Source organism: Camelus bactrianus, chromosome 32 (genome assembly GCF_048773025.1).
Source record: "Camelus bactrianus isolate YW-2024 breed Bactrian camel chromosome 32, ASM4877302v1, whole genome shotgun sequence".
In the NCBI taxonomy this organism is placed as follows: domain Eukaryota; kingdom Metazoa; phylum Chordata; class Mammalia; order Artiodactyla; family Camelidae; genus Camelus; species Camelus bactrianus.
In genome coordinates, this window is record NC_133570.1 from 14,851,303 (window position 1) to 14,864,677 (window position 13,375).

A 13,375-nucleotide genomic window follows, 5' to 3' on the forward strand; every position below is an offset into this window, starting at 1 on the left:
TGCTGCTGATTACATTACATTTAACTAAAATTAGATGATGCTCAGAATGCAATTAAGGCTCTGCCAAATTCTTCGGCCCACCAATGCCGGCGCAGCTCAGCGGGGGCCGCTAGGAACCTAATATGTAATTAGGAGCTATTTTCTAGCTGTTTTTAAAGTCTGAAAATTAGCTGCCTTTATTAATCACACAGACAAATATAAAGTGGAACCAACGCTCGCTGAAATTTCTAAAAGGGATTTTTTGTTTAATTATACACCGCAGAGGGCCGCCACTCGCTCTGCATGTTGATTTGTTGTGCACTGACATTTTGACAACTGGTTTTCAATTTGTCTGTCGTAGTTAGGCAACAACAAAGCCAACGGTAATACTTTAACTTTCAAAACCTTCAGTGCGCCCGGGAGAGGGAGAATGGCGGGGCCCGGGGCTCGGGTTCTCGGAGACACGGGGGAAAGGATGGGCGAGGGCTGGAGGGGCTGGGCTGACAAGCTGGGTGGGGAGGTGGCTGGAGCACTGGACTTGGAGTCCGGAGCCTAAGATGCGAGCCTTGCTCCGTGCAGTGGCTAAGAGGAAACCCTTCCCCTCCCTGGGCTTCTGTTTCCTCCTGTGCATCTCAGAGGGCTCTGCAGCCCGAGATCCTTTAAGAAGCCTTCAGGTGCTAAAATTCTGTCTTCTTTTCTCTGTGCCAGACCCTGTGCTAAGTGTTTCCATGCAGGATTATTTAGCCCCAGGACCTTATGCGGGGGACCTGTTATTATCTCATGGTACAGAGGATAAAACTTAGACTTAATGGCATTTGGCAACTTTTGCTGGCCAGGAGGTGGCCACACCAGAGCTCAAAACTTGTGGACTCCAGGATCCGTGGTTTTAACTGCCGTATCCACCCGCTGGGCTAGACAGCTCTGAGCAGGGGTGGCTGTCCAGCCCTCCTTAACCATTTGTGTGGCTTGGACGTGGGGATGTGGTTTTGCAAGGTCTTGGGCTGACGCTGTGGCCAGCTGACCCTGCCCTTGGCCACTTGGTAACTGACAGCCTGACCAAAGCCCTGGTTGGGGGCCAGGGAAGGGGCCCACAGAGGGGACTGCGGCATGGAGTGGGATAGAACCTCTGACTGGGTCCTCAGCCCCTGAACTCACCCCCCATGTCCTGAGCTCACCTCGACTGGTGACCAACACTTCCCAGTGATGTCCAAAGAGTGGTTGCCGTGGGGCCCGTTCCCACCCCACGCTAACAACATGCTAACAACAGTTATGATAGCAGACACTCTCACGCCTCCACCCTCCCGCTGACTCTGTGAGGTAGTTCACAGCCGGGTGTGGCATCTGACAGCTGGGTTCAAACACAGCCTCTGTCACTTCCCGGCAGTGGAGGCCTTGGCCAGGCCGCCCCACTTCTCTGAGCCTTGGTTCCACATCATTAAAGTAAGGATCCTGAGGGCACCAGCTCTCTGGGTTCTGGTGAGAACTGATCAGGGTATTGGGTGCTTGGCTCAGATGAAGCCTCGGCCACTGAAGCTACGAGGTACTATCCCATTTGACAGATGGGGCCACTGAGGCTCCACAGGGTGCATATCACTCAGCTGACAGCTGCAGCCCGGTTGGCCTGATCACACAGCCTGTGCTCTCACCCAGAATCCTGATGCCACCCGAATGCCCACGGGGGAGGGCTGGAGAAGGGCCTGAGGACCCGCTGTGGGGTCTGGACCGCCCCCATTTGGCCACCGTGGCTATTTCCAGGGGTCCTTGGGGTCTGTTCTCCCACTTCTCATTCCCTCTTGCCCCCCTGGAGGGGGCTCCTGAGCAGGGCTGAAGCCAAGGGGAGGCAGAGCCCACCGCGGGGGTCTTCTGCCCCCACTAACCTCAGGCCAGTGGAACCAGCACCCACCGCCTGCCAAAACCCATTTTCCGGAGCCAGCCCTGCGTCCCCTCCTGCCCCCAGGCTCTCCTGATGAAAATGCCAACAGAGCAAAGGAGGTTTTTTTGGGTGACAATGAAACTGTCAATAAAATCTCAGACGCAAGGATAGGCAATGACTATTTCACTTACTCTGACAGCTGAGACTCTGCCGGGGAAGGAAAGTGATAGGCATCTGCTGACATCAACAGCACTTCTTTCGGAGAACAATCCGCGGGAGAGGCGGCCCCCGGAGGCCTGCCTGGCCCGGATGCCATTCAGGCCAGGGCCGCTGCGGTTGCCAGAGGAGATGGGGTCAGGCACGGAGGAGAGGCTGGACGCCCTGACTCTGTCTGCTCATTTGTTCCTCCCACGACTCTCCTCCATGCTCCGACAGATGCCAGGCTCCGTACCGGGGACCGCAGATGGAGAAACCAGCCAGGAAAACCCCTGCCCTGAAGAATGCTGTGAGTTCAGTCGCGTCCTCCCAAAGGAGATGGTGAAGTCCTAAACCCTGATACCCATGGACGTGACCTAATTCACCAGTGGGTCTTTTGCAGGTGTCCATCAAGACGAGGTCATGAGGGTGGGGCCAAATGCAGCGTGACTAGTGTTCTTATAAGAAGAGGAAATGTCATGTGAAGACGGAGACGGCCATGTGACCACAGAGGCAGAGACTGGAGGGACGCATCTGTGAGCCAAGGATTGCCGGCCACCACCAGAAGCTGGAAGAGGCTACCTAGAGCCTACTTAAGATGCTGCCTAGAGTCCTAGAGGGAGCGTGGCCCTGCTGACATCTTGATTTCAGACTTCTGGACGCCAGAACAGTGAGATGATGAATTTCTGTTGTTTTCAGCCTCTCAGTGAGCAGTAAGTACTGTGTTCCAGCAGCCCAGGACACTAACACATGGGCTTCCACGCCCACTAAAGAATCAGCTAAGAGGCCCCACCCCTGGCAGGAGACTATCAAAATAGGGGAGACCTGCTCCCTGAACAGGGGAGGTAAGTTGGACTCTAAAACCGAAAGGCCCCTCCAGGCACCCGGGTAATCCTCCCATCTATTATCTCCAGTCTCTCTGTTCCCAAGGACACCACATCCTTCCAGCCATTGTCAGCTGTTACCTCTCATGATCCCCCTCCATCCGCCGCACCACAGCCAGAGGACTTTCTAAAGCGCAACTGTGACCTGCCCTCCCATGTCACCAACTGTGGCTCCCCGGAGCCCTCAGGATAAACCTTGCTTTGTGTTAGCCCAGACCCTGCTTCATACCATGGGCGCCATCTGAACATCAAACCACATGTGGTTTCCCTGCACCTGCTCCAGCACTGCTCCCCTCAGTGCCTTTGCGGCCTAGAATGCCCTCGCTTACTTCTCAGTTCAGCCGAAATTCTACCCAGGCATCTCCTCCTCCAGGAAGCCTTTCCTGATCCTCTTCCTAAAGTTCAGCTGGGATATGTACCACCCCTCCCTGGGCTCCATGGTAACTTGGAACCTGCCATTCCTTACTGTCATTGTCAGTTTTCTCAGTGGGCTCTGTCCTGTGAACCCTGGAGGGCAGGGATGGATCTCATTCACCCCTGGGACCCCAGTGCCCAGTGCATAGTTCAAGCTCTGTCTCCACTTCCCCCTCTGGCCCAACCAAACTCAGGCCTTGGCTAAGAAGCTGGCTCTGGGAACAAATCCTAGCTCAGCCACCTGGACCCGGGCCAGTCACTTTTCTGCTCGAGACATGCTGAGATTGCCCAGGGTAGAGGAAGAGAAACTGGCTTTGGGGTCAGAGGACGTGGACTTGAGTCCCACTTACCAGCTGGTCGGCATTGGAGATGCCACTTTATCTCTCTGAGCTTCAGCATCTGTGTCTGTAAAATGGAAACAGCAAAACTTAAAACATAAGTTTTAATTATAGTGATTATGAATGGTTTTTGTCATTACAATGATGATTGATTCACTGTCACTGTAAGGGGTATCAAGGCCAGATTCCCTGACCAATTCCACAGAATCGTACACATGCCCTCATGAGAGTGCCCAGAGTTTCTGTTTGTGATTTAATTCTTATAATTCTTTACATATTAATATATCACCCTCCCAATTGGATGACATCTCCCTTACCTCTAGGGACAGTATCATACTTCAGGGGCTTTTGAGGGACCCAACAACTACTGGTTGATTGATCTGCCCCTTCACTGCCCACCCAGGGCCTAATACAAATCTGAGACAATCTGGACTTGAGCTGAGAAGCAAACTGCAGGGCAGAGACTGCAAAGTGGATCTGGAGTCAGACAGACCTGTGTTTCCACTTGGTGCTGCCTCTAACAGGCTGCGAGACTGAGGGCCTGCCCTTTCACCTGAGCCTCGGTTTTCCCTTCTGTAAAATAGGGGACAGAGTCCCCACTTCTTAGGATGTCAGCAAACAATGTCCATGAAGGTGGCTGGCACACAGCAGATGTGAGGTGAATGAGCAAGTACTTAACCTGAGTCCTGGGTGCCATCCCAACACCACTCCTTCATGGCTGGGTGATGCTGGGCTTGCCTTCCCACCACTCTAAACCTCAGTTTCCTCTTCTGGAGAATGGAGACACTGAGAACTGTTGTGAGGATGAATTTGGTCCTGCACGTCAGGCCTGACATGGGGAATGTGTGCATTTACTGGGGGCTGTTATTCTGTTGCACAGAATTTTATGAATGTCTAGTCTTGTGCTCCCCGAGGTCCTGCCCCCTCCACCTCAAGATCTGGTAAGTGGAGTAAGGAAGGGGTGCAGACAGGTGCTGGCAGGATCGCTCCTCCCCCAACAAAGAGGACATTGCCTACGTCTCCCCCCACCCTGCACTTCAAAGAACTTTAGAAATGCTATTTATCCCCCAGCCCCCTGGCTGCTGGGATATGGAGGGTCTGCGGAGGCCCTTCTTGCCCTCTGCCTGAAAATAGGACAAGAAGGGAAGGGCTCATTGCCTTCTGACCAAGATCCCGACCCCTGCCCACTCCTAAACCCTGCAAACCTCTTTGGAGAGGTGGTCTGGAGAGGTGGGCTTGGGTGGCCAGGTTTCCTAAGCTGAGTAGGGAAGAGGGGTCACAGTCCCCTTTCCTTCTCATCCATTCATCCATCCATCCATCCAACCACTCTTCACTCTTACCATGTGCCAGGCACTGTGCTAGACTTGGGGAGGTAGCAATGAGCAAGACGGCCATGGCAAGGGCAGGCAATTCACTGGGGAGAAGGGGATGTGACAGCAAATGACCACACGGTTTGGAAATAAAAGGCGAGATAGGGTGGGGGTGGCATGGGGGTGTTTTGCGCAGAGGGAACAGCAGGGGCTAAGGCCCTGCAGTGGTACTTGTTTCCATCACATCATCATCGTCATCCTCGCTCTCACCTGCTGGAATCAGGGAGCACCGAGAGGGAGTCCGTGTTTCCTTTCTATCTCCTGCACTGGAAGGTAAGCTTCCTGAAGGCAGGCATGGGGCCTTACTTCCTTGGTGACTTAGACCAGCACCTGGCACAGAGCTGTCCTTCAGTCATATGTGTGGAGTGATGTGCTAAGTGAATATAGAGGCGCTGTGTTAAATGCCCTACACCTGTTACCTCGAGGGATCCCTACAACCATCTTAATGGAGGAGATGGGAGTTGGTCGTCCCATTTTCCAGATGAAGAAACTGAGGCCTGACTGAGGCCAGACAGCCAGTGAGTAGCAAAGTTTGGGATTCAAACTCAGTTTTGCCTGGACTCTTTTGCTCCCCTGCCCAGGCCAGGAGTGGTGGTGTTGGGGTGCAGCAGATGGCAGGGTCCCGGGGCATCCCCCAGAGGAAGCAGGTCGAGAGGGACCGTGCTGCAAGCTCTATAAATAACCCTGGTCCCTGGGCCCTGCCTGTGGTTTAGCAGCCGGCGAGTGTGTGTGTGTGTAATACAAACAGCTCTAATCCCCTGTCAGTTAAACTGGATATCAGAGGAGACAAGCTTCCGAGCGGGGAGGCCTAATTGAATCGAATTGAAAAGGCGGAATGGGCGGCCGGGCAGCGGAGGTGGGATGGGATGCCGGGAGGGAGCAGGCGCGGCGCAGCTGTCTGGGCCGCCCCTGCCCTGGGCCGGGGCGCTGCAGCCCCCGCTGCAGGGAGCCGGGCTTGGGGGGCAGCAAGCATCCCAGCAACGGGCTCGGGGGTGAGGTGGGGTGGGGTGGGGGGAGGCGCCCCAGCCTCGGCACTCCGCCCCCTCCGGCCTCCCCTTTATCTGCTGGCTCTGCCATTTTCTCTCCATCGTTGACCCTTTTTCTGTTCCCTCTGTTATCTCGAATAATGTCACTGCCTCTTTAGAATCTATTCATCAGAGCAGAAAGAAGCCAATGCTGACGCTGATAAAAAAAAAAAAAAACAAACCATCTGTGCCTGACAGGGAAGCGCTCTCAACCCAACCTCTGGCGCCCCCGCCCGCCTGCTATTTGGGGGGGGTGCCAAGGGGTAATCAGATTCCACGGGGGGGCACCCTCTCACAGGTGGTGCCCCCACTCCCCAGCTCACTCTCCAGAGCCCAGGAGACAGTCTCTGAAAGAGGTCTCAAACCCAGGCAGTTTTCCGGGTGCAGAAGAGCTTGATTTGGCTATTTGTTTTTTTTTTTCCTAATTGTTTTTCTTTATTGGTTGACAGTACTTAAAAACCAGGATATTTTACCCCTCGAAGTTCCAGACTTCGGAATTCTCTTTAAAAACCAACAGAAAGGTTGGGCGATAGTGGACCTACCACCCTGCAGGGCAACAACTGCCTGGAGCTTGGGGAGGGGGGGCTGCATCCTCCCCCAAGTCTGACTTGCCTGTGTCGCCTGGCAAATCCCAGGAGGCTTGTGAACTTGAGACCCCTGGGTGGCTAGGGTTCCTTAGAGTGGTGCTGAGGGGCAGGTGGAAAACCTCAGGGCACTTTTCATGGGGCTATAAATAATATCCTTAGAAATGACTGTGACCAAGGCCCAGAGAGGGAAACCCACTACTGTAAGTCACACAGCATTTCAGATATCTCCCAACTCCTGGGTAGTATTCTCCTCAACCACACGAGGCAGGTGGGGAGATGGTGGGGAGTGGATCCTGACTCTGGCCCCACACCTCCCCTCCCTGTTCCCCATCAAAATCATTAAGACTCCTGCATCCCTGTGTGTGCCATCACATCACCCCTCCTGAGAGCAGGTTCTGGCCAAAGCTCCCTAAGGGTGTTGGGGGAGGTCCTAGCATCTCCCCGGACAAGCAAGGACACATTAGCAGTCCTCCTGCCTCCTTTCCTGGCCTTGGAACACCCGGTCTTGACCCAGCGCCCTCCGCTGGTCACAAGCCTGGGTTAGGATCCCTGCATTCCCACACACGTGCTGTGTGGCCGCAGGCAGGTCATCCCCCTTCTCTGTGCCTCAGAGTGTAGGTCCTTGTGGCTTTATCAGGGGAAGCTCTGTGTGGACTTGCCTCTGAGACAGAGGGAAGGACCTGGGAACTGGGCGGTGAGAGCTGATCTCTGCCCGCCAAGGTCAAGGCCAGGCGTGTGCACGGAGTGGGGTCAATGTGGGCCTGTGTGAGGGGCACTCCATGTGCTCCCCACCCCTAGCCCGGCTTTGGTGAAGCATTCCCCTGGCCCCGTGAAAGTCAAAGGGGGAGCAGAGCAGATGTGCCACTGTGTCGGCAACAGAAGGCAGGTGTGCAGTTCGAGGGGAGCTGCTTCCTCCAGGGTCACGTGATAATCACTGGCTGGTACTGTGGTGAGGACCACACCGTCTGAGGCAGCCCAGCCAATTCTGCCTCTTCACCCTGGGCCCCAATCTCCTCTTCTGGGACAGGACGATGCATTAGTAAGACCCAGCCTCCCCCAGCAAGGGAAGTGGAGGAAGCCACGGGCTTTGGAGTTGGGCGAGGCTGGGTTCCATCCAATCCCAGCTCGGCCACCTCCGAGCTGTCCTGTCACCTCTCTGAGCCTCAGTTTCTCCATCTCTCATAATAATAGCTCCCATTTATTGGATGCTCACTCTGCTTACCTGGCTCCAGGCTAAGAGTTTGATGTGCATTTTTACCTAGTATTTCCACTTCCCAGACAAGGAGCCTGAGGCTCAGAGTGGTGACATGGCCAGCCCAAGTCCCACAGCTAGAAGCCACAGCATGAGGCCAGACCTGTCTCACAGCAGAGGCCACAAAATAGTAGTAACTGGGAAGAGGAAACGAGGGCACCAAGGCACAGCTCCCAACACAGCGAACGGGCGCCATGATTTCTATGGATGGGAAGACCGAGGCCCAGAGAGGGCGACAAATGCCTAAGATAACACAGCCTGAGCGTTACAGGAAGAGCGATGTACTTGGGGTCTAGAGACCCAGCTCAGGGCCTCGCTTCTGCACCTGTTGACTTTTCAGCTTGGAACAGGGACTCCCTCTGGGCCTCAGTTTCTTCATCTGTAAAATGGGGCTCACCACACTTGCCTCAAAGGCTTGCTGCAGGTGCAGGTGGCAAGAATGAAAGTGAAAGCACCTGAAGCCACCGGCCAGCATGCCTCCATCAGTCCCCTCACTTGCCCTTGGCTCGGCCCGGATCCTGGGATGTGGTACAGGTGCACATTTCACATCTGAATGAATAGCGTCCATGAGCGCAGGGGCCAGGATCTGCCTACGGCCCATGGCAGTCATGGGGAGGAGGGCAGCTCCCTTCTCTCCGGGCAGGGAGGATGCCCCGGGGAGGCCAGGTGCATCTCAGGAGAGCCTCAGCGCCCCCATCAGCATTCAAGGGGACACCTCGTCCTCAGCCAACACATTATGCAAATGCATCGAAATGGATGTTTTCCTTATCAGATTTAAAACACTGTGTGAGGACAGATCCAGTTAATCTCCGGTGCCAGGGGGGTTTGGCAGAGCAGCCTGTGAAGAGGCCCTGTTCCCGTCTCCTCCCCTGTGTGTGTAATTAGGCGCTTCCCCCTCTGTGGTGAGGATTGATGCATTCGGGCCTCCCCACTCCTTCCTGCTGCTTGGAGGGAGGTGGGGGTGGCCCAGGAGGAGAGGGAGGGCCCTTGTCTCTCCCTCAGGCTGAGGTCCCCCGTTTCTGCCCCTGGTTTGCAGGAAGCAGCAGACCCCCAAGAGGGCCCAGCAGCCGGCCTGAGCCATCCCCTGCAGCCTTGTGAGTCACATTACAAGCTTTACGGCGAGAACACACAACCAAGATGGACAACTCTAGTCTGACTTATGAGCCGGAGCCCGGCCCTCTCACCCCGAAGGCCAAAGACGGGCCCCAGTCAGACCCCACGGTGAGGGGGGTCATGTTCAGCCTGATGGATGGGGTTCATGCCTGGGCTTCACCCTCTTAGCTCTGTGGAGTTGGGTAGGTCACCGAACGTCTCTCTGAGGGAGTACCTGTCTGCTTCTTGGCAAAACAGGAGGATCGTTCAGGCCCACCGTCCAAGACACTCTGAAGCCCAGAAGCTTGGCACCAAAACCCACTTGGTAGCAAATGCAACACAAGCTGACATACAGTGAATGATCTTCACCCTTGGCACCTGTCACTGCAGAGTCCGGAGTGGGGCTGCCCCAGACGCCACAAAGGCTGAAACGTGGGGTGCAAAATGCTGAATCCCAAATCACACGTGTTCCCGGGGTTTCACGTAAGGCACTGTGGTCCTGTCCCCGCAGGGCTGCTGTGGGAACTGAATGTGACGATGTCTGCGGGGTTTAGCACGCTGCCTAGCATTCTACACATGAACAAACTGAGGCCCAGAGGGATCCCCTGCCCCAGGCCACGCAGTCAGCAGATGTAGAAGTGAGGTCCTGAGACGGGTCTCTAGACTCCGGGTACCGTGCTCTTTCTGTGCTGCCCCGGCTGTGAGGAGAAAACCAAAAGGCAGCTTGCTGTGTGACCTTAGGCAAATCTCTTGCCCTCTCTGGGTCGCTGTTTCCCCATCAACAGCAAGTGAAATGTTGGACTGTGTGATCTCCAAGGGTCCTCCTGACCCTGATGCTTTGGGATTCTAATTACAATCAAATGAACATCTGCCTGGGTGACATTGGAGACAACTGCCTTTGTCTGTTTCCGTTTTGAGAAGACATGGGGTTGTGGAGATAGTTCAGCCCAGCAGCCAGGTTTCCCTTGGACGTGGCTGAAGGTGGCTCCGGGCACAGTCCTGCGAGAGAACACGTGCTCTTCGGCAGTTCAGTCAGTCTGTTCACCTGTCCTGTTGGTAGGACCACAGGGGTCCAAGGTGGAGCAGGGGGGGTGCGCTGAGCTGGCGCCTCTTGGGCGGATGTGACAACTCAGTTATGACGAGGCAGGGACTGGAGGGGGACTTGGGAGGTCACCGGCCATCTCCCGGGGAAACAGCACAGAACAGCAGGCCGAGAGCACAGACCTGTCTGTCATTTGTTTGCCTCGTGACTTTGGGCAAGTCACTTCCATTCCCCGGGCCTCAGTTTACTCATCAACGATCTGGGTGTAGGAACGATACCTATCTCACTGCACCGAGCAGGTTCGCAGGGAGAAGGCACCTGATGCACCAGGCGCCATGCTGTAGCAGCCCGGTAGCAGCCGCTCAGGAAAGCTGGCTGCTGGCCGCTCAGGGAAGGGCTTTGATCCTGAATGCCCAGTGCAGAAGCTGGGACATGCTGCGGGATGACCGGCCAGGTCTCTCGAGTAAGCCAAGCACTGGAGGAAAGAAGTGTGTACGGGGGGTGGGTGTCAGGCTGCTGTGCTAAATTAAAAATGATTTTCAGGCTGCAAGAGCCAGGTGTGTGGTCCTGGACAGGATTCTGGACATTTGGGGGACAATGGGAGGAAAAGTGACTCTGGCCTGAGCATTACGACAGGAACATTCCGCAGACAGGTTGTTTAGCCTCTCTGGGCCTCGTTTTCCTCATCCAAGCTGATGACTGGGTCCGGTGCACAGTAGGTGCTAAGAGACAGCCGAGGAGCTGGTCCAAAATGAGCCTGGAAGCCAGGAAGGGCCGGGGAAGGGGATGCCCACTAAGTGCCTGCTAGCTTTTTAAAAAAAAAAAAGCTTTTGCCAGAGAACAAGAATGAAAATGGGGGTCTTGAGAAGCAAAGGGACGGGCCCAAGTGTACTCCGATGGCAGGGTGGGTCTGATCACACCTGCTGATCTGCAGCCAGCACCTAACTCAACAGGCTGCCAGCGGCCCACAGGAGACAGTCTCGGGGAAAAAAAGAGCCTGATGGACAGAAAGAATGTGGGTGTAGCCGCTGTGGCTCCTCTGTCTGCTGTGGGTCCCAATATCTCCCAATGCGAGACCTCGGTCAGATCTGGGAAATTTCCTGCAAACCTCAGGCTATGTGGGTGGATGTTGAATCCACAATCAGCTGCAGAGGCTGGGAGCTGCTCCAGATGCTGACTTGAGAAATCGCTCTCCTCTGGGCTGGCGGAGAGTGCGTGGGGGCTATGAGACTGCCTCTTTGGGGAGGAAGCCAGTTGACATTAGCTGTGTTTCTCAAATAGCAAACCCAGGGGTCTCCACCTAGGGGGTTTGGACAGATGGGGCTGGGGGCTTCTAACCAGCTTGGTGCACCGTTCCGAAATTTCTGTCTTTCAGCGCAGGACAGTTTTTGATGAGTTTTTTTAGTGAGTGCTTACACTGTGCCAGGCACCGAGCCAAGGGCGCTACATGCCTTTTCTCCTCAGTTCTCCTGGGCCTCTATGAGGTGGGTCCTACTATTATTGTCATCTTCTAGATGAGGAGCCTGCAGGCTCTAGAGCTGGACTGGCTTGCCCAAGGCTATGGGGCTAGTGCATGGCAGAGCTGACTGGGAGCCCAGGCAGAAGCAACTTCTCAGCACCAGGATGGCCTGCAGAAATGACCCTGGGCATCACCTTGCTCAGGGACCTCAGCCTTGGCCGCACTTTAGAATCAACCGAGAACTTTTATAAACCACCCATGACTTAAGTCCTGCTGAGACCTGTTAAATCAGAACAGCTGGGGGTGGGGCGAGGCATTCAGGGGTGGTTTTGAGGCGCAGCTGGGAGTGAGAATGACCACGGAAGGCAAGGGGAAGGGCGAGGCTACAAATGCACATCGTCTACAAATGGGATAGCAAAGACAGGTGGCCGGGAGTGGGTGCCACTCGGCCCATATGGTGGCCGATGATGGTGGCTGGGGTGAGAGGCTGTGCTGGCCAACGCAGGCCAGGTGGCTGCTTCACTGGGGCAAGAGTAACAGGTTGGCATCTGATCCAGGAGGGACACCTGATCACCAGGGAGTGAGGAAAAGGGAGTGACTCAAGGGCAGGTGGGCTCTGGAGGCCTCAGCCTCTGGATACCCTCCTCCCAGGCCCACCTCCTGCAGTGTAGAAATGAGTTCAACCACCATCACCTCCAAGAAAACACCTTTCAAATGGGGAACTTTCAAAAACCACCCAGGCCCAAGCCCCACTCTGACCAAGCACCTCGGCGTCCAGAGCAAGTCAGGAGCCCGAGCGTGGAAAACAGCAAGAATTACAACAAACCTGTGTCCAGGAGGAAGCACGGAGGGGCTGAGGGCAGGCACTGGAGTCAGACCGTCCGAGCTGGAATCCTGCCTTGGATGCTGATTATTTGTGTGGCCTTGGACGAGTCAGGCAACCTCTCTGAGCTTCAGTTTCCCGATCTGTAAAATGGGGCTGAGACTAGCAATTACTCTCCAAGGTTGGTGTAGATGAAAAGAGATGACGTAGGTACAGTGCTTAGAACAGTGCCGGACACAAGTCAGTGTTCAGTATTCATATTATCATTTTATGCATTATTTGTTTCGAAGGGTGGAGGCATGCAACCTCCCCGCCCCCATCAGTGAATCTAGGACCACTTTCACAGGTTAAGCTGGGGCAGGTATTCGTCCTGTTGCCCTCAGATTCCTGGCAGTGACCCCAGGCAGAGTTGGGAGAGAGGCTTGGCATTGTGGGTAGGCTGATTCGGCTCTAAGGCAGCCTCCCACTCACCCTCCTGGTGAAGATGCTGGGAAAGGTGCCAGCTGCCCCCTAGTGGCCGAGGGCAGAAGCGCAGAGCCATTTTAACCAAACCCTTCCCCAGCCCCCGCCTTCTTGTCCCGCCTCTTGCAGGCCCAGGGCTCCCAGGGCTTCCGGTGGCAATGTGCTAGCTCAAGGATTTTTGGATGGATTCTGCCATTTCTTAAAGAGCCTTGACTTGTAATATAAAGTTCAAATAGGGCCAGGCAGGTGCCAGGTCTCTTTTTCCCCACCCAGCTGGTAATTTCAAAAAGGAATAGTCCATGGCCCACAGCAGGTTTTGTTTCTGTGGCTTACAGAGGTCTGAGAACTAATGGGTACTCACGATCTGAGGAGCTGGGAAGCTTTAAATTTCCCTTTTCAGGAAAGTGGGCTGGAGCCGTGCTGATGGACTGAGAGCCCGATGTCCCAACATCCATCCAGGTCCAGCCAGGGCCACCTGTGAAAACCCCGCCCCATTCCCCAGACACAAAACCACGTGGCCCAAAGCCTTACTTTCCACTGAGAAAGAGGCTGGAGAAGGGACAGGCCAGGGGAGGCGGGT

The 13,375-nt window shown here is 55.1% G+C and overlaps 1 long non-coding RNA gene across 5 annotated transcripts in view; it reads right to left on the minus strand.

The window, feature by feature from the left end:
• LOC105075677 (protein FAM222A) overlaps positions 1-13,286 on the minus strand; it is a 140,678-nt gene extending 127,392 nt beyond the window's left edge. For 4 of the 5 annotated variants that reach the window (XR_012503571.1, XR_012503570.1, XR_012503566.1 and 1 more), the window contains exons 1-2: positions 12,337-13,286; positions 3,696-3,750 (exon numbers count right to left, since the gene is read on the minus strand). This is a non-coding gene — a long non-coding RNA (protein FAM222A). Of the gene's footprint in view, positions 1-2,043; positions 3,667-3,695; positions 3,751-12,336 lie in introns of those variants that run through there. The other variant, XR_012503567.1, reaches the window with a different exon arrangement.
• Positions 13,287-13,375: the final 89 nt, after the last annotated feature.